The following is a 20,095-nucleotide window of genomic DNA, read 5'->3' as shown; positions in this document are numbered from 1 at the left end:
CACTGGATCTGGGCAGTTAGGGAGAGCAAGTAGAAGAAGTCAAGGAGAATTAATAAAAACATGGGGCTATCTGAAAAGCTCTTGGAATGAGCACCTGCCTGGAGTTGTGCATTCTAAAGGCTGCAACTCTGTAGCTGTGTTGTGGTCACATACACAAAAAAATGAACTGTCTGCAGTCCTAGGCATACAAGCTTTTACAGTTTCATATCCCTGTTTCCTTTGCATTTTCTACAAGCAAAGAATGAGCAGATACCACAGATCAGCAGCTGCACAGTAACTTGTAATCTGTTATACTCTGGTAGCTGATCTGGGCATGCAGTTTCTCCATGCAATTTCAATTAGGGTTAGAACCCCTGGAGAGAAGAGAGTGCAGATAGTGCTGTGAGCATTTTAGCTCTGTACATCCAGTGCCATGCTGGCTTGCTTTTTGGAACACCAGCAGAAGGAGAGAAGCAGCAGCTATTGGAGGTTGCAATGGCAGGAAAGGCAATGTATGCAGCAAACTCCTATCCAAACAGTTGCTGCTAAACCATGGGGATCCACAGAGCAGACTTGATGACCTATGCTGGCTTTCAGGCTTCATAAAACTGCCTGTGCAACCAAGAATTTTAAATCTGGTTGCATAACCTTGCATGTTAATGCATATGGGATGGTTTTCGGAAGCAGTGTCCTCTCCCATGAAGATGGAAACTCGGCCTTCAGGGACCACTTTGAAGAAATCAGACTTCAAAAAATAGCATAAATGTGGCTCTATTAGCTGTGCATACAGGTGTGATAAGCTGGGCCTTGGTCCAATAATCCTGATTGCACTTTGTTCTATTTTTTATAAGTACAAATATATTTGCATCACTGACTTGAAAGGTCCTGGTCGCTATGTTGATTGTTTATTGTTTCTACTTATTTGCAAACAAAGAAAAGTGAGGAGAACAGCAAAGTGGTCAGATGTGGGCTAGCTGCAGGAACAGAAAGGTCAAGCTGTTGAAAGCTGTCAGTGCAAGTGCCAGCAAAGAGGCCTAAACAGATACATAAAGGAAGACAAGGAGGTTGCAGGTAAGCAGCTAAAGGCAATACCTCTACCAGCTTCAGGGAAAGATCCTGCTCATCCAGCTAACTATAGAGATCTTAGTCACTAGTGGAAAAAAATAATCCTGAATACATTTACCAACAGATTAAGGCCCAGAGGAAGCAGATGGCCAGCAACGGCGTGACTTCACAGCAGACACAAGCTTTATTGATCAAATTATCACTCTTGGCAACTGATGGGAGGGGAATAATAAAAATGGGTTAAAACTTTTGGAGGAAAACAACTGGCTTGAGAGGATACAATATAAAGAGTGTGGATATATGGAGTTTCAGGTAACTGTAATTATAAAAGGTGTGTGTTAAGACTCCTGTAGTGAAGTAAGAAATGTCAAGCAATTGGGTAAGTCCAAGTCTGATTCAGGAGCAGACAAGCTGGAATCACACTCATTTTCAATCATGAAATGTTGCTGTGAGATGCCTTGGAGGGCATAATTTTGAAAGATCCATAGCAAAGCTTTTCAGTAAATATAAATGATATGTGATTACTGGCAAGTTTGTCTGGTTTAATGAAAGCATTTTTTGCCATGTTGGAAAATCGGTTTTGTAGGCTTGAACTTAAAACTAGTTCCAAGAAGATGAGATGGCTGCATCTTGGAGAAGAAAGAGTACATACTGTGCTGACATGTAACATAAGGGACGTTACAGAGAAGTCTACTCCTACATGTAGTTATATCCACATCAGCATCAGTGGTTCAGTAAAGATGAATTAAAACAGTCATGTACCTTAGTCAGAAATGCTGCACAGTAGGTGATGAGATTATGGATCAATAAGGATAATACATCTACAATCCATATGGGTTTTTTCTCAAATTTATTATAACTTCATGGACTAAGAACAGTTCCAGTAAAAGAGATAAAATTGTGAAAAGGACTGGAGACAACTCTTTCAAATGTTGCAGTTAGAAATAGAAGACACTTCAAAATATCAGAGACTGAGTTAGGAAATCAAGACAGGGGATTGACTTTAATTAAAAAGATTATAATGATGATGATACACCTGGCCATACCAATACATAAGGGAAAAAGAAAAAAGCATTCAAGGCCTAAAAGCTAATATCATCCCTGAACTGGAAAGATCAGCAATGGCATAGTGTTCCCCAGATCTACAAGAACATGCTAGAAAGCCAGACAAGAAAAGCACCATTTATCTATTTTGGATTATAATTAAAATGCCTATGTTTTCTACAGCCCTAAAATTTATCTGTCTGGCTACAGAAATAGGCATAAACAATCATCACCATAGAAAACTTGTAAAAATGTCCCACAAATTCAGAAGTTTTTTCAAACAAAGGAGTCAATGCAGATTCACTTACCTATATATTTAGCACATGTGCACATACAACACACACATCTGCACAGTAAGAAGAGAGAACAGATAAATCAAATACACAGAGACTGCAGAAATATGATGTGCTTGCGAAGACTCAGACACAAGTCTTCACAGGAGTCTGTTTGTAAGCCAATTCATATTTGAATAATTGAAATGACATCTAATGGAAATCAAATATATACAATAAAGTAAATGTGTGTATTCATCTTTATGACAAAAGTATTAATAATACAAAGATACAATATTGAGATTGTCTAGGAAAACATCTTGTCCTAGAAAATGTAAGAGCTTTGTGTTCAAAGGATTTAGAAAATAAACTCCCTTTCTGTGGAGCCCTGCCTGTTGGGATTTGGCATAAGAAAGAAAAGAGAATTTCTAAGAAATATCAGGTTTCCTTTGCTGGTGTATTTTTTACTTTGTTCTGAATGGAAGCAACTTGAGCTCAAAAGGTACATTTCATTGACTGTAGATTTTACTAAGTGTAAGTTTAGCAGAGAAAGCAAAAGAAATCGAAGGATGTACTAAATATGACTGCATTTTACAGCCCCTTTCTTCTTCTTCTTTTGATAAGCACTTAACAGAAATCTATTCAGTGAAAGCTGCCAATTCTTATTTTTACCATATGTACAGATCGAGGATGTCAGAGGAAATGTGTATGGCAAATTAGGGTGAACTCTGTGGCCTGAATGTTAAATGAGAGGGCAAATTATGCAGGATTTGTCTACCATTTTAGTGCTCTCATTTGTGATGTCTTTGGGCAGGGCACCTTTATAAGACTATCCTGAAGATATTATCATAATGGAATGTTTTGCATAATGGAAAACACAGTCACCTCAGATCTTCTTTTGCATGACAAACCCTTGATTAGAAAAATAATAGGATGGAAATGGAATTTGTGTTTATACAGGCAGGCATCAGAGACAAGGAGAATGGAAGCTGACCTCAATACACTGGAGAACTGTCATAGGCAGATGCAAAACCGCTCTCTTTACAGTAAATTTAGCCTGGAAATAGACTGAGAAACAAGCCAGAGTCATATAAAAGTCTTCTTACAGTGAAAAGTTCCTTATTCATGAGAAAAGTATCTGTGATATGCAAAGGATATTACATATTTTTAAATGACTCATAGCTCTTGTTATACTGTAAGATCCACATTACACCCCTGTGAAAACAAGAATGTTTTCATATTTGACAAAATTGTAAATGTTTTAAATTTCCTATTACACATCTGATTTAGCTTTGGCAATTTACAGTCTTTAGGTTCATTGATGTGCAGTTAGAAAATGGCATTAATATCCTGTCTTAAATCAGCATAGCCAACCATGTACATAATTAGGAGCTGGATTATCATTTTCAACACTGAATACAGCCATGCTCCTGTCCTGTACTCATCTGAATTAATGCACACATCTGTATATATGTTTATAGGATTGCTGCTGATGTGTACGTGCCATTAGACATGTAAACCTGCTGGTTTTCTTTAGTTAGTTAGTATTAATTACAAAGTTTATTCTGCAAACAGAAACATAGAAAGAAATCTCAAAAGTGTACAATAATTTGGAAGACTCTGTACCTTCAGGGCAATTGTAAAATCAAAAGGTAGATTTTACTAACTCTTTCCTTCTTCCTATCTAAGAATGTTATGTGCTATTGCATGACTGAATTTAACATATGTTCAATTTAGAAGACAACATTATTTCATTACTGTCAGTGATCCTGGGAGTACAAAACTGTATTGTTCTCTGCCAAAATCATATTGCACATTGGTTGAAGTGGATTTTGGGTGATAAGAATTCCAATACAGCTGGTTTACCAAAGACCCCAGTGAACTGGGGTCTACACTGCTCTAAACGCCCAGTCTAAAATATAGTACCTGGGAAGATAGTGTTGTGATAGTGGGAATTCTACCTGCTGGGACAGGTAGAATTAATTGCAAATGTGCTCATGCTTCTTTCTATGGTCTCCCTGAATTAAAGAACATTGGCCAGTCCTGATATTTGATATAGCCTGAGAAGAGAATCAGTATATTGCTCTGAGGCACCTCACCTCTGTGTGATAAGGATAAAATCTTAGCCTGTCTGGTTTTCTGATAGCCATTTCCTCTCTGTCTTCCTCACTGTGATTTGTTGAGATGATCTTAATCTGATCCAAAGGCTCTGAACCACCCAGAACTGCCATTAAAAGCAGCAAGGATGGGTATATCCAGCATCTCTCAGGATCAAGCTTATCATTTTTAGCTGTAAATATCTGTATGACTAGAGTTACATATGTCAGCTTTAAGATAATGTCATGATTTCATTGTGGTCAAATATCTGGAAAAAGGAAAGCATGGCTGATCTCTGCACAGTGTCTGTTCACGTTTATTATCTTAACAGTAAACTCACAGCTGATTGCAGTTTGGCCCTTATCAGTTCTTCCTTCTAGCAAAATACTAAATCATTTCAGCTTGTTCAGGAACAGATCAATCTTATGATGCAGCTTTACAGAGAACTGACAGATAATACCAACCTTTATTTTTCAGCAAAAGTAATTTTTGTTGTAAAAAATGATGCACAAGTGGCCACAACATTCAATATACATATATGAACAATGGCTAATGAAATACAAGAATTTCAATGCCTGTAGAAGCAGATTTAATACCTGGGTTTAGTACTGCAGATTTCTTCACCTGCTTTAGAGTGAGCTGGAAATAGGCTGGTTGATTAGAAGACTAAAAAGATGACCCAATTTAATGATCATGCATAACATACCCTACCAGAATCCTCCACCTGAACAGCGCAATAGTTACTTTCTTTGAGGAATACTTTGCAATGTATTAGAGAATGAATCTCCCCTTTTCTTCCACAGCAAGAGCATGCCAGTCAGACAACCCCCTGCTAGCAGTCTGAACCCAGAAGTACATGTTCCCAAATGCTGCTTAATTCACCTTCTCTAAAGTGCTAGCAGTAAGTCCTGCACTGAGGCTGCATACTTAAGGTCTGTACTTGTTAACCCTCTCTGCTTTCCATTAATTGATTACTGACTCAAACCTGCGCTTAATCCATTATAACAATAGTTACATTAGTAAAAAACCATTCTGAAGTAAGAATCTAAGTTGTTGTAGAGTCTGTTCAGCCCATGCTCTGAGACAGCTAGAGCATGCCCCCGGGATTATTCCCATAAAACAAACCAAAGCCAGACTCTGTAATGACACCACTTGCAAATGCAGCATTTTTTCAACTCTCCCCACTTCCAGTAAGCTCATCCTGAGTGCCTTTTAGCCAGCCTCAATTTTGGTGTCTCCTCTATCTAAACCAGTGAGAAACACACAAACAAATCCCGTAAGGAACGGCAGGAAGTTGTGAGAGCTGTTACATGGTTATTGTTACTAGGGAAACCACTGCCTTAGTATTCATGTGTTCAGCAGATCTGTCTGGCTGTCTTGGACTCCCAGGCAATATGATGAAATAAATGGCAACCAGGAAAATAAACCCAAACCAGCACAGAATACACTATAACTGTCTGTGACACTTAAAATTAAAATCTTGTTTTGGTAAATGAAGTCTAAGCAGAAATATCTCCCATAATATGCTTTTATAACAAGGGGGTGTATGCTTGGAAGTGTATGCTATATTCTAGTCCTCTTTTCCTGAACATTAATAAAATATCTGCAAAAGTAATCAGTACTGATAGCCTAGAGTTAAAATGCTAATACCAAGCAGCTACATTTTTTGGCTGCTGACCTTAGCTCCAATTTCATGAGCAGTATCTATATCCAAGCAAAGGATGAGTAGAGCTAGTACTTCTTTGGAAACCAGACTGCAGTGTTGGGACTCATCTCTAAGAACAGATTGTCCATGCTCCTACTTTATGGGACAATTTGTTGTCTTTTTAAAGATCGAGCTTGTTTCTGAGTTTAGTCACAGAAGTGTGTGACTTACAAAACAATCAATAGAAACATCTTGAGCAATTGCCATGCCTCTTAATGTTCCCTGTTAGCATAGTTTAAACAAGCAGCAACTTTCCCAGATTCAGTCAGAAATTTGGGCTGGAAGGGCTCCCAAGAAATCATTTGGGCTGGGCAGGTTGTCTTATACCTGGTTTATACACAGACACCACCTGTTCCTTAATTTCCACAGTGATAGGGATTCAACATTCATTCTCAGTAGGAATTCCACAGCTGATTAATTGATTTTGCCTCTTCTTATCCGTCTCACTGAAAATCTCAGCTGAGTGATAAAGCCTGAAGAGGATACACACACCTTCCCTAGAGCACTTCCAGCCTCAGGCTGTCTGTTCCAGTGCTGGCTGCATTGCAAAACCAGCTCAGTATTACTGCTCTCCCTGATGGACTCCAGGCATGTAGCTGGTTTGCTTATTCACCAAAGGTTCAGGCACTGCAGAAAGTTATGGTTCCTGAGGATCCCAATAACGCCAAGCCCAGCCAGAAACAAGCATCTCAGTAGGTTAGTTCTTGCTTTAGATGGAATGAATTGCAGTGGGGAGATACAGTGTGCAGCATAATTGAGTATTGCAAAGTTCACTTGCTGCTAGAGAAGGACTTCTCTAAACAGACATTTCAGAAGACAACATACATGCACAAATGTGACCAGAGTTACAGGCAAGACTGCTGGAAGAATAGTGGTACTTGTTTTTCTGAAGAAATGGAGGTGAGGAAAGCAGCAGAGAATGAAGTGACAATACTTTATTGGGCAGTAACCATCTGATAATAAAGCACAAATGATTAACAACTATTTGGGCCTTGCTGAAGAAGTCTCACAAGCAGGGTTATGCAAAACAACCTATAAACATAGATAAGAGCTAACACAGTAGATGGATTAAAAAAGAGATCTTTTTGACTCTACAAAAATCACTATTATTAAAGATACACAAGTGTTTCAAGGCTTGCTTCCTTTTTTTTTCCAGTTTTATTTATACATCTTGGGGCTAACTATAGCAAAAATACTTCTGCTTTACAACAGATAGAGAAAAACAGAGAACCAGGACTGTGGGATTTTGAAATATCCTTGCCATTAAGACCCGCAACACGGGACAATGGGAATATCAAGGTACAGAATTAGAGTTCAAATACACATGGGTGGCAGCTCATTTTCCTCTCAGCATGTTTATGTCTTTGCGTGATCTCCAGCCTGATCCCTAGTCTACCATATGATATGGGCTTGTGCTATCCACAGGGTGACCATATAAAACAGATAATTAGAGACCACTAAGAAGAGGCTTTGTCAATTAGAAATATCCAGCACAAACCAACAGAAAGATTCTGCTCATTAAGTATATCCACTGATGGCACTAAATAAAGAGGCACATGTGAGCTACAGCTGGGAAATACAGGGAACTAGAGTTCCTGCAGAAAAAAAGCTGTAGGAGCATTACAAAAACTCTCACTGATGTCCCAAATTAAAGATGATCTAATATATATGATGTTCCATTTTTTTTTTTCAAGTCCAGGTTTCTTTCAAGAGCACAACACTACAGGAAGAAGCTTCTATAGCTCAGGCATCTGGATGTAAAGGACAAGGAGAGTGTCCAAGCAAAGCAATGTGTTCAGCAGGGCTAGGTATGGAGTTTGGCACTGAGGGACAGGTATGCTCTGGTTAGTTTGCTATGGCTCCTCCTAGCAATTTTACCTAGGCTGCTATCTCATGGGGCAGTAAAAAGGCATTCACTGTCCCCTGACAGGCCCCCACCTTCAGCTTAGGATGGTTGGACACTGTTGAGAGCTGGAAGACTACTTAGAAGAGATATTTATATTGGCTTTCTTTAGTCACATATCTTTCCTCAGATACTGGCAGCCAGGTTTGGGGGTTGGAGGACTGGAGAACTTTTGTGCTGCAAATTAAGGCCATTTTGATAAGGCAGGAAACAGCCATGGTGCACACTAAACCCTGGAAAATGTTGAGCCTCTCCACACCCTTCTGGGCTTGGTCTCTTGAGACTCCCATGCAGTCAAAAGCTGAGTTCTTGGGGCATTCATAGGAGTATAGCTGCCCTGCTTGTGGGTCTCCATGTGGCAAAGCCACACAAGGAAGCTGCCACTTCATTTCCAGAGAAATCTACAGTGACTGAGGAATAACTAAAACCAGATAGTGACCAAAGGAGGGCCTTCATATGGGGTGGTTGAGAAAAAGTGGCAGCATCAGGAGAGAGGCAGAAAACCTGCTCATTTGTTGGATGGAGTGGAGGCAGTGCAGGCAGCAGAGCTGGAAATGCTTCCTGTAGTTCTCTGAGGCTGTAGCTGTTGAGAGGGCAAGAGCCAAATCACCCATCTCTCTTGTGCTTGGAGATGTGCAAGTTGGAAAAACAGACACCCTCCTCCCAGCTGAGTTCACACTTCCAGTGAGAGCTTTAATAAGAAGCCAGGTTTGCAGGATAGAAGAGGACGGGGAACCACAGGGTAGCCCAAATTTACATGTAAAAATCCTCCAGCAGGATGTGACATCTAAGTGTGGGTGAAGAGCACCAGGGTGCAAGCAAGCAGTACAGTTTCATTGTTCATGGCTCAAAATGTCCCCAAGATGTGCATTCATAAGACCTACATTTTGAAGCTGAAGATCTGCCTCTGGCCCAGCTCTACTTCCAGTATTCTGAGAAGCAATGCACAGCAGCTAAGAAGTCCAGTAATGGATATTGACAGTTGCAGGCTGCTGTTCAGTCACAGGATGGCTTGCCTGTGACAGGCCAGGAGGGAAAGCAATGCTGATGACAGCACTTTCAGCCAGGAACTGCCCAGAAGTCAAACCTGTCATAAAGCCATTTACACACTCTGAGTGAAAACAAACTAGCATCAGCTTTTAGTAACACTGCTCAGAGATCAATTGCTAGATTTTCTGCAGATTATAAAGCAAATGAAACATTTGCCAGAACAGAATATCTATATAGACAACAACTGTTTGACGAGGGTTTTGGAAAGGGAAGACTGAAGTCACATTGCTTTAGAGCCTCAGGTGTTTATCATGGAAACGAGTTCACTGGAAAAATGAGTACAACTGCATGGCCAGTATATCCACCCATCCCTGCAGAGCAGGCTGTGGTTCCATGAGGGAGTAGGTATCTTAAATGCTCCCAAAGCACCATACAAGGAGGGTGAACTAACAGCAGAGCTCAAGCTAGAGCTGAGCACAGACTGTGCAAGGAATCAGTCACAGAAAGGTGCAAACACTTGTAACATCAAGTCAAATTTAGTCAGCAGTTTCACCTGAAATAAAATATAGAAATTATTATTTTGGTGATTTTGCAATAGTTCTTTGCTTTAACTTTTCATGCAAGACTTACAAACTGTCTTGAAAACAATTTCTGAAACAACAGAAAATGGGAAAAGAGTACCGTATGCCACACCAACTACATCTTGTGAGACTGAAGGTAAATATCCACTCCTTTTCTGACCTTATTTAAAACTGGGTCTTAGAATCATGGGCCTCCTACCTACTTCATAATGATACTGATTCTAAGTGGGAAGTTAGATTTTTTTGCCTTGAAGATACTTGGAAGCAGAGAATGGAAAATTCAGATGAGTACCCTAGACACCAGCCCAGACCATAATCATCACCTATTTTCTCACTCAGTGAATGTTCATGAGTTACATGAGGTTGAACACATCAGCATTCAGAGAGGGTCCCTTTGTATCACTGCAGCCACAGTGAATTTTCTTCACCACAAACACCAAGGCCTTCAAGTGGCCGAGAGCTCTACATCTCAGAACACAGGGAGCGGGTTGGTGGTGGAGCAGGGACACGAGGCAGTGCATGCCACCACAGCTTCTGCTGTTTTACCTGTCCCACCCCACGGTGTACAGGCTGCTCAGCAGCCTTGATTCCAGCAGAGTTACTTTCTCAGGCAACATCAATTGCAGAAGTTTCACTTGATCTGTCCGTGTGGTATGGTTTGGACAGCCTGGCAGTTAGGACACTTTTTCTGAGAGGAAAACCTGGGGATTATGGCACAGTTGGAGTCTCTTACCTAAAAAGTCAAAGTTTGCACTACTGGGTGCAGCAGGGAATATGCCTCCTCAATTTTGCGAATATTGTTCCAGTCATCCTGAATGAGTTTATTTTTCATTGCTTTCATGCCCTCTAGAGATGCCCCAGATCAATATGAAATACTTACTCAACCTGTAAAAAAGCATTTCTTATCTGACAATCTGAAAAACTCCAGTTTCATGTATATCAAAAAATATTTTTCCCTTTTTCTTTAAAACATGGCCAGCACAGTTTTCCCCCAAATAGAACCAGTCATTCATGCAGGTCTAGTTAAAATGAGAAATATTGCTATTTTTTTGCTGAGAACATTAGTCTGGTTCCTCAGCATTTCTAGTTCCAAAAGCTGTTGCCCAGAGTAAAACTGTTGCCCAGTTGTATTGGGTCTGGCTGAGATGGAGCCCATTTTCCCCAGAGCAGCCCTGACAGTGCTGTGCTTTGTACCAGTAGCTAGTGAGGTGTTGATTAACAGTCTTTGGCTACTGCAGAGCAGTGCTCACACAGCGTCTGCACTGCCTCTCCTACAGTTTAACTCCTAGAGTGGGCTGGGAGAGGCAGAAGTTGGGAAGGGACACACCCAGGACAGCTGACCCCAGCTGACCAATTCCATACCATATTGCATCTGCTCAGCAATAAAAGCCAAGAGAAAGGTTGGGCATTTGTCATTGTGATGTTTGTCTTCCAGAAGAGCTGCTAGGCACACTGAAGCCCTGCTTCCTGGAAGTGTCTGAACACTGATGAGAAATAGAGAATAAATCTCACTTTCCTTTGTTTCTCTGCATGGCCTTTGTTTTTGCTTTATTAAACTGCCTTTAACTTGACTCATGAGATTTTTCCATCTTATTTTCTCTCTACCAGTGCTCCTGAGGAGGAGAGTGATAGAACAGTGTGGCAGGCAACTGCCATCTATTGAATGCCATCCCACCAGTCCTTTTTAACAACCAACATGGGGCACCCTCTTTGCAGTAAACTGTGCCTTCACTACACTTAAGGGCCAAATTCTGATTAAGCTCCCATTTCAGTAGGATCAGAACTGGTTGAAACCACTCGATTTTCTCTCTTCAGATTCCCATAGTTCCAGGTTTGGAGATGGAGGTAGGCAGCACGTCAGGCCCTTATACCCACAGCATGCTAGGCCTCTTTACACCAAAAGGGAGAATTCAGCAAACCGAGATTGGTGTTCCAGGTGAGGCCACAGCAGGAAGCACCCTGCAGACTTGCCTGGATTTTTCCTTACACCAGAAATAATCTTTTTCATTTGTCATCAAGCTGAACAGCATTTAATCCACTGATGCTCTAAGCTTTCCTGCTGAGTTTGGAAGTGATGCAACACAGAATTTGCAATATCCCACATCCCAGAGCATTGGATCTGAGTTTAGGTATGGGTGCCTTTGTAGCAGGATTCTCAAGGACAAACTTCATTTTGAGGCTGCTACTGAAAATATTTCTAAGCAGGAGCAGAACGTTACTCTGGAGCATCTGAAAAAAACCCACTCTTTTTCAATATAAAAATGCAAGAAAATATGTGTGCACAATTGTCTCATTCCTTAGAGTGTTATGCACATAATCAAAGGAGAATCACTATGGACTATGGCACAGAGGAATAGAGTGCTCTGCCTTTATGAATGAAGCACATAGAGCTGAGCAAGTACCATTTCCATGGGTAAAGACTGCTTTCAAGGATAAATAGATGGCATCTTCTCTGCAGCAAAACAAGAATCAGCCTATTCTCACAGCCAGTGTTCAACTTTATACTTAAGAGCAGTATTAGACTAAAAAGCACCTAATTTAACTTGAGCTGATTTAAAATGCATCTTGGTTTGTCTCAGCTATTGTTTAATCCTTTTGTTTGAGATGTTCTACATTAGTCAGACAGTTTTGATTCATGTGCTAACAATCCCCCTCAAGGCAGGTAATTCACAGACAATGTTCACGATGTGCAAAGTGGCACTCCAGTTCCCATAGACAAAAGTCAGTAAACTTTAAATCCCAGAGCCCCTAAACTTATTTTGCATAAATTGCCCTCACAGGAGGAGAGCGGAGATCTGTTTATATGCATCTCCCGTATCAACGTGGAATTCAAATCAATTTTTCAGAACAGTGGGAATGCTGATTAGAGACAAATCACAGCAGAAAGCAAAGGCTTCAACCAATTTTGAGTACAAACAAAATAAAATGTGAATGATTTCAGTTTAACCTCTATGTCCTACTTCAGTGTCTTTTCCATTAAAGGTTTCTTAGCACAACAATTAACAGAGTGGAGATATATTTTTGTTAAACAATGACCTCCTACAGATGGCATTTTTTCTCCTTTGGTACTGAAGTTACACATGATAGCATTTAATCCTGTAATGAGAACAGGTTTTAAGCCTAGTAGCTGTTGATTTTGCCAAGACAACAAATGGGACCTTTATGCTAATGGAAGTTAAGACTTGAATCTTTCCGCTGTGATGCAGTTTCTGTCCTCAGAAGATCTTGAGATAGGGTGCTGTTTCAAATGATGTAACACCAAGCATAAAGAAGAGTTTGGATTCCTTTTTTTTTGAACTGCAGTACTTAGACAATCACATTCCTTTTCCCCAGAAATGCATATATCTGTATTCATAGCAGACAAAAAAAACCTGTCATCACCTCCAGGTAAAAAAAGAGAACTGTGAAACAATGGTACCAGTAAATCTGTAAATATGTTAAAACAGGGGAAAATTAACATTTTTCCATTGGTAAACCATGTAGCTGTGGCAACTTATATAATTAACAAATTATAAGACTATCAAGGTTGACTTCCTACTTGCATAAGCCATCAACATTCACAAAATGGAATCCAGACAGAGCTCCAATCTGTGTTTAAACTGCTGTGTCTATCTCAGCAAGCCATCCTGGACAAAGTCCTAATGCTACTGAAATCAATGCAAAAACACACAAAAAAGGAGATTATTTCAGGGTTTCCAGGATTCCAACAGATCTCAAACCAGATTAAAACCAGATCTCCCCTGCCTAAATGGTAGGATGAGCTATCAAGTCATTATTTTCTTAGTGGTAGTCTGAATTTACCAAGTGTCTTCTCCTACCGGTGAAGCTTGTTATTCCCTCTTGGTAGGTTTCATTGCTAATGATGATCAGTAATTCATTCTATCATGAAAAAATGTTTTCTAGAAACCCTTCATTCCAAACTAAAAGCAAAACCATGAGCATTGAAATATGGTGTCTAAACTGAAATACTGAAATATCTGGAAATGGCAGTTTGGAGAGTTTCATGACATAAGCCCATGGAGTCTGAAACCAAAATAGTCAATGATTTCTGGCAACTGCAGCGTCCCATAGCTGCACACACTGGGGAATTCCATTGGCTCCTGGCTCTGTGGCAAAAATCCAAAAATCCCTGAGGTCTCCAGCCCCACAGGCATTCAAATGGAATCCTGTCACTGGGCTGAGAAACCTGAGCTCCGGGCAATCCACAGGTGAAAGAAGTTAATTGAAAGATAAGTCTTTTTCTCCTGATAAATCACTGGGTTTCAAAGCTGCTGAATAACCTTGCTTTGTTACAAAAACTTCCAACCAGCTCCAATCAAACAGTCACAGATTAAGTTAAGAAAAGCAATTTAATTGAAAGAAGGTGCAGGGAGAACTCTGGGGGATTTGTGTAAGTGCTGAGGGACACTTCAAAAAAAAAAAAGTGTATGCTCCTACAACCCCGATTTCTTTGTTGGGACAGTATGGTACTAAGGTATGAAAGAAAAATAATCAGTGTAGATTTCCCCATTTTCCCCTTGCATTGCATCCTGCAGATTGGAACAGTACTGATCATCTGTTAATCAGTTGTTTAGGTGATTACTACCAGAGAACAAAAGAGATCATATGTGTGAAAATAAGGCAGGGAGAGATTCAAGAGAGATTAAATAACACATTTTCTTTCTCTCTTTGTAGTAAATGTCCACGTTATGAAATAATAAAAAAAAAGACAGAAAAAAATCCACCTAAGGCCATTTTCTCTAACTCAGGCTCCAGAGATATCTTTAAAAGAACTTGCTTGCATTTTTTTTCTCTTTCTGTATTGAAGAAATTAATAAAAGATCACTATCTGGGGCAAGTATGAGTTTGATACTGTGTTTTATTGATGACAAACTCCAATTCCACCTTCAGGTATTCACATACCAGTCCAAAGCCCAGTTGCTGCTCCAGCTGCTGCATGGATCTACCTGAAGGCAGATTAGGGATTTAAGGCAGTACAGTACACAAGATTGAAGGTGTTGCACGTGAACTGATGGATGTAGCAAAGTGCTTTCAGATGTGCTAAAATGGTGGAACAGGCTGCCGAGATAAACTGGAGCTGCCCCATCCCTAAAAGTGTTCAAGACCAGGGTGGATGGAGCTTTGAGCCCCCTGGTCTGGTCGAGTGGAAGAAGTCCCTGTCCACGGGCAGAGGATGATCTCCAAGGCCATTTCCAACCCAGGCATTCTATGATTCCCTGGATTCTATGGAACCCTGGATGTGGCCGCGTTTGGATGGCTGTGGGAAAGAGGCGAGGTCGGGGTCGGGGTGCCCCGTAGTCCCAGGACGGCGAGATGCCGGCAGGCAGGAGCGGTGCTGAGGGAGGAGCAGGAGCGGTGCTGAGGGAGCAGCGCTGAGGGAGGAGCAGGAGCGGTGCTGAGGGAGCAGTGCTGAGGGAACAGTGCTGAGGGAGGAGCAGGAGCGGTGCTGAGGGAGCAGTGCTGAGGGAGCAGCGCTGAGGGAGGAGCAGGAGCGGTGCTGAGGGAGCAGTGCTGAGGGAGCGGTGCTGAGGGAGGAGCAGGAGCGGTGCTGAGGGAGCAGTGCTGAGGGAGCGGTGCTGAGGGAGGAGCAGGAGCGGTGCTGAGGGAGCAGTGCTGAGGGAACAGTGCTGAGGGAGGAGCAGGAGCAGTGCTGAGGGAGCAGTGCTGAGGGAGCGGTGCTGAGGGAGCAGTGCTGAGGGAGGAGCAGGAGCGGTGCTGAGGGAGCAGTGCTGAGGGCTAGGCTGGGGCCGCTCGGGACGCTGCTCGGGGAGCGAGGGGCCTGGCTTGTCCCACACCCCGCACCCACTGTGCTCGACAGCCTGGAGCCGTGGCTGAGAGCGGGGAGGAGACCCCCCACCCCCCATTCCTAGCGGCATTTCCTACAACCTCCGGAAAATCTCAGTGAGAAGCCTGACCCGCCCCGATCCCGCCTCTCATGGCAGCACGGCTGCTCCGCCGCGCCAAACCCAGCGGCGGCCGCGCCCTGCCCCGCTCGGCATTCCGTGCTCCTCCCGCTCCGCAGCGGACACTCCGGAGCTGTTTTTCCCTCGCGTTGGCGCCAGAGTTCCCCGTTTCCCAGCGGGCGCAGACATAGTCCGGCCCTTCCCGGCCCCGTTCCCGTCCCTTGCCGCCCTGCGCGGGCGGTCCCGGCACGTGGCGCTCCCCGGCGCTCCCCGGAGCTCCCTTGGTCGCCGGGCGGAACGGGGCGGCGGCGGGACGGAGCTTCACTTCCGTGGGACTGCCCGCGAACGGTGCTTCGGGCTCATGGCCTCCCACCGGGCCTCCCCGTGTCCGCGGCGCCTGTGGGGAGCGAAAGCTTGTCTGCGCAGACCGGCCATCTCAGTGGTGTCAGCACAGCCAGCGCACCTGAATGTGCTCCTTGTTCCTTCCTGGCACTCCCTGCTGCCAGACAGATTCCTGCAGTCAAAACATTTCGGTGCAAAGCAGCTCAGTAGCTTGAGTTGCAGGTGTGGGAATCACCGGGCCCAGTGTTTGGAAGGGTGCTGTGGTTTCTCACCATGAAGTTCCTGTAGAGCTAACACGACCCGTGGGGGGAAGGGGCTGGGAGATCCCAGTGAGCCACCGATGGTTCTGTGTTTTTTAGATACAGCACTGACAAGGCGCAGGGGACACAGTTGCTTTGGCTTCAGCCTCATCAGGCCTTCAGTAAGAGCTGATGTAATTCCTGGGTCCTGGCTCCTTTCTTTCCCTGGTGAAACTGGTGATTCCTTCAGCCCACCTGGCACTGCTGCCAAACTGGGGTTTGTCATGAGCATCCTCTACCAAAAACTGGGTATTGTTTACTTCGGCAGTGCTGTTATAGGGAACCCTGCTGGCTAGCACTGCAGAACCACAATGGGGTGTTCAAAGCTGTGTTATTACAGGTGGTGAGTGTATAGCACACTTCCTCATATTTAGGGGCTTGTAAGGGTTCATCTGAAACCCTCTGAGATTCTCCCCTTTCCTTTGATCAATGGATTGTCCTAAATCTAAACTACAAGTGCTTGGGGAAAGGATATCCAAATGCCTCTTTCTCATGTGTGGGTCATAAAAGAAAGGCCCAGCTAGCAGTAGGGTGAACATGTTGGAAATTTCTGAAAAAAGGGAATATTCTAAAACACCGGAACTTGCTTGTGACCGTATCCTAACCACTGCCAGGTTCATGAGCTTGTCCCCAGACAGCACACATATCTATCTCATGCCCTCTCTTCTGCTTCCTCCACCTCCAGTTCTGATGCACCAACAGATGTATCCAAGAAGAGCAGAAGAGGTTGGAAGAGTGGCTGAAGTGGCATGAAGCTGTGGAGCGGCAAATCCTCCTCATTCTGCTCACTCACTGCTGTCTCTGGACTGGCAGAAGAGTGGGGTACCTCTGGCCACTAAAGGAGCTGCTCTCAGAATTACAGGTTCCTGCTATTCCATGTTAGTCACTCTGCGCGCATGAGTGCAAACTAAACAGCCAGCAGTGAAAAAGTGTACGTTGCCCAGATGCAAACAGGCATTTCTGGAGAGAACTTAGTGGATGTGGGAGACCAGAAGTGCAGCTCTTCCATGATTCACATCCCCACCAAGAAGGCAGTTGTGTTCCAAATTAACCTGTGTAGGGTTGCTGTAGAGAACAACCTTCCCTGCAGAAACTCACTTCTCCTTTGCTGTCTGTACTATTGTGTGTTATGGAAAAAAAATAAGATTATAGAAGGACATCTGAGATGGTCCCTGAAAGTTGTGTCTCCTGATGCAGACAAGTGGCAGTTCATGTCTAAATTATTTCCCAGCAAATGCTGACACATGCAGTTTCTCCTGCTCCACACTGACATGATGCTGGGAATTTGGTCAAGGAACAACTCTTTACAGTCCTGTTAGAGAACAACAATTTGGCATGTCTTTGGAGCTGTCTGTACTGTGAAACAGGACTTGATTTGAACACAGAAATTACACTTTTTTATTGTAAGAAACTATTCTAAGAAGTATCTTCAGTGTTCAGTCTTCACCAAACACCAAGTGAAATACTCTTTCAGGTGGTTTTGCCCATGCAAAGTTCTGAAAATAAAAAACCTGAATCTGTACCTTGGGTTTTAGGGTGTGGGTTTTTTTTCTTTTTCTTCTACAAAAATATGGATCTTTACATCTGTATGGTATATTCCAGAGCTGTGTAAACAGTTCATTTCTTTGATGCATGAATATCTCTGAGCTCCCCAGGTGAAAGCTGGAAACAAATTTATAATTAGCTGGATTGTAAGATTAACACCTACCCTATAGTCCTATATAACACCTACACTATAGTCCTAATTCTAGTTGAAAGATGAGGTTGAAATGTTTCTATGATATCATAAATCTCCTTAGGCTTCAAGACATTACTGGGATATACAGCGCTGCAGTATCTGGTATAGCACTTAGAGCTGTTACGTCTTTTATGTGAATCACCATATGGGTCCGTGAAAAATTAATTTTAAAATGTTTGATTTTAATTTAGCAGTTCTTTCAAGGTAGTACAGCCCCAGCAATCACTACTGGGTCCTCTGGGAAACAAGAGAAAAGGGAAAAAAAAAGAAAGGAACATTTCTGGAATCACTTTCTTTTGCCCAACTCAGTATCAGCGGGCAGAAGCAATAACGAAGGGGCTGCAGGACTGCTCTCAGCTATTATTGTGCCTGGCTTGCTCTCAGCATGACTCACTGCAGACAATATATAACACCACTCACAAGGGAAATGAACAGTAAATACTTGGCCCTGGCTATTTTTTTTTAACTCTCTTCAGTTGGTTTGGGTTTTTTTTTCCCCCTCTCTGATTTGTATCCCTTTATCCTCGCCCATGTGCTATATAAGCCTCTCAAATCTAATGTCCATAACACCACCCCCCACTGGTAGCAGCAAGCCCTTCCGCTGCTGTAGGGTTTACTTTGCAGAGGTTTACAAGAAGAGGCATTATTGAGAAACTGTATGTGTTAACCCAGTGGCACAGGGTTGCTTCAACACCTTCCCTCTGGTTTTTCTTTTCTTGGGGGAGGGGTGGCTGCTATTCTAGCTAAATGCATCTCTTGCTTTGCCGTAGCAGCCAGGCTAGCTTAGGAAGAAAACCTTGGGGCTAAACAGGCTAGGAGTGCAGCCAAGGGGGTCAGGAGACAGCTTAAGGATTATACTACATAATTAAAGGCTGACTCTGAACATGCTTCCTGGTACCCTGTGTTCAAACATACAAACCTTTTTAGGTAATAATTCTTGGTCCTCATTTGTATCGGAGGGATTTGTAGGTTAAAGTTGCCATACAGGTAGTGAGTCAGGATTACAAATTATTCATCTAGACTATGAAGAGGCAACACCTTCCTAAACCTGTCCTAGCCAGTGAGAACTGAGGGTAAAATATAAATAGATGAACATGCATTGTTTGTTTTTGTGCAATGCCCTCTGGGTGCAGCTGACGTCATTGTGCAGCAACTTTCTAGATTGAAAATGAGGATTCTTCTCCTGAAATGCTCTGTGATCACATCAGGGCCAGAACATTCTTCTACTGGATAAAACCTGTGACACTGAAGACCCACATTCAAGCTTATATTGTGCTAGCTCCAAGGAAAACCCTTTTATCTTCAAATATTTCTAATCAGCTGGAGCCAGGACTAAAATCTAGGTCCTCCATTATTTGTATTCTAGGCTAGGGCTGCTGCCCCATCAGCCTACACAGTACGATCACTTGCTCTCCGGCTATTCCCCATCCCAGATCAAAATGACTCCTATAGACTCTTGTGTTTGCTAAAAAAGCACATTCTAACATTTCAGGCAAATATTCTAAGTCTATGAAACTACATTGATTTAGCATTCATTGTCTAAAAATAGGTCCTAGCAAGATGCTGGTACGAAAAAAGCTAGAAGCAATGGAAAGGAGGAAAAAATACTGAACACACATATTGATAATATATAGTGTGAGCAAGGACTTGTTTATCTAATGCTATGATGCACAAATAGACAAAGAACCAAGGCAGCATACGTTCACTGATTGAAATACATGATCAAGTATGAACAAGGATAAATCACACTTCACATCAAAGTTGTGAAAAATGCATATTGTACGTTTTGCCTGATTTTCTACCAGAATTATCAGTTTTCTATTTCAAGAGAAGTTGTAATAAGCCAGACTTCATCTTCCATACGATGATGTATTTAAATCGGACCTGTCGTTTTGTTCTTTTTTCAGAATACTGGCTTTTTTACTACTTTGGTTAAATTCTAGTGTGCTGTAAAGAAGTCTCTTGTCACATACATAACAAAACAGAAAGAGACACCAAACCATTAACGTACTATTACAGACAGAAATGCAAAGAATTTTGCCCTGTGTAGTGAGCACTGCCTTGTAGTTTCGATGAAGCTCATGTTTGACTGAATCAGTGCCTAATCTTTTGTACATATTACTGTCTAGTGTCTGCCTGCTCCCAAGTACTTTTCATTCCTTAAAAATCTCTTGTTT

The 20,095-nt window shown here is 42.4% G+C and overlaps 1 protein-coding gene across 2 annotated transcripts in view; it reads right to left on the bottom strand.

Annotated features, from left to right (window-relative positions):
* Window positions 1-20,095, bottom strand: part of CDK14 (cyclin dependent kinase 14) — a 448,028-nt gene that overhangs the window by 113,470 nt on the left and 314,463 nt on the right. The gene's annotated exons all lie outside the window — the stretch shown is intronic.

The sequence above is a fragment of the Agelaius phoeniceus genome, chromosome 1, assembly GCF_051311805.1.
Source record: "Agelaius phoeniceus isolate bAgePho1 chromosome 1, bAgePho1.hap1, whole genome shotgun sequence".
In the NCBI taxonomy this organism is placed as follows: Eukaryota; Metazoa; Chordata; class Aves; order Passeriformes; family Icteridae; genus Agelaius; species Agelaius phoeniceus.
The sequence above is the reverse complement of the archived record's forward strand: the minus strand, read 5'-3'. Positions and strand labels throughout refer to the sequence as shown.